The sequence below is a fragment of the Eimeria mitis genome, genomic scaffold (genome assembly GCF_000499745.2).
Source record: "Eimeria mitis Houghton genomic scaffold, Emh_scaff271, whole genome shotgun sequence".
NCBI classification, from domain to species: domain Eukaryota; phylum Apicomplexa; class Conoidasida; order Eucoccidiorida; family Eimeriidae; genus Eimeria; species Eimeria mitis.
This window is the reverse complement of record NW_013571055.1, coordinates 18,930-19,265: the sequence shown is the minus strand read 5'-3', so window position 1 is coordinate 19,265 and position 336 is coordinate 18,930. Positions and strand designations below refer to the sequence as shown.

Sequence of the window (336 nt, the reverse complement as noted above, 5' to 3'; positions counted from 1 at the left end):
TATATATATATATATATATATATATATATATATATATATATATATATATATATATATATATACATATATCCCTGTATAGCCGCAGAGTTGTAGCTGGGCAATTCATCCTTATTCTATAGAGTTACATTCATACGCTCGCTAGAGTCTATCTCCTCATCACCTTTTGTTGCTTGCTGCTTAGAGTAAAGGGGTTAGGGTTTAGGGTTTAGGGTTTAGGGTTTAGGGTTTACGATTCCTCCCTAAACCACCAAAGGTTTCTTAAGGTGTAAGATTCCAGCAACAGCAGTATTATATCTAATGTGCATATATAAACATTTCTCTACAAATGAAACAATA

The 336-nt window shown here is 31.8% G+C and overlaps 1 protein-coding gene across 1 annotated transcript in view; it reads right to left on the bottom strand.

The window, feature by feature from the left end:
* The window catches only part of EMH_0006250 (uncharacterized protein), a gene marked incomplete at both ends in the record, with an annotated part of 12,422 nt that overhangs the window by 4,074 nt on the left and 8,012 nt on the right, over nt 1-336 (bottom strand). The gene's annotated exons all lie outside the window — the stretch shown is intronic.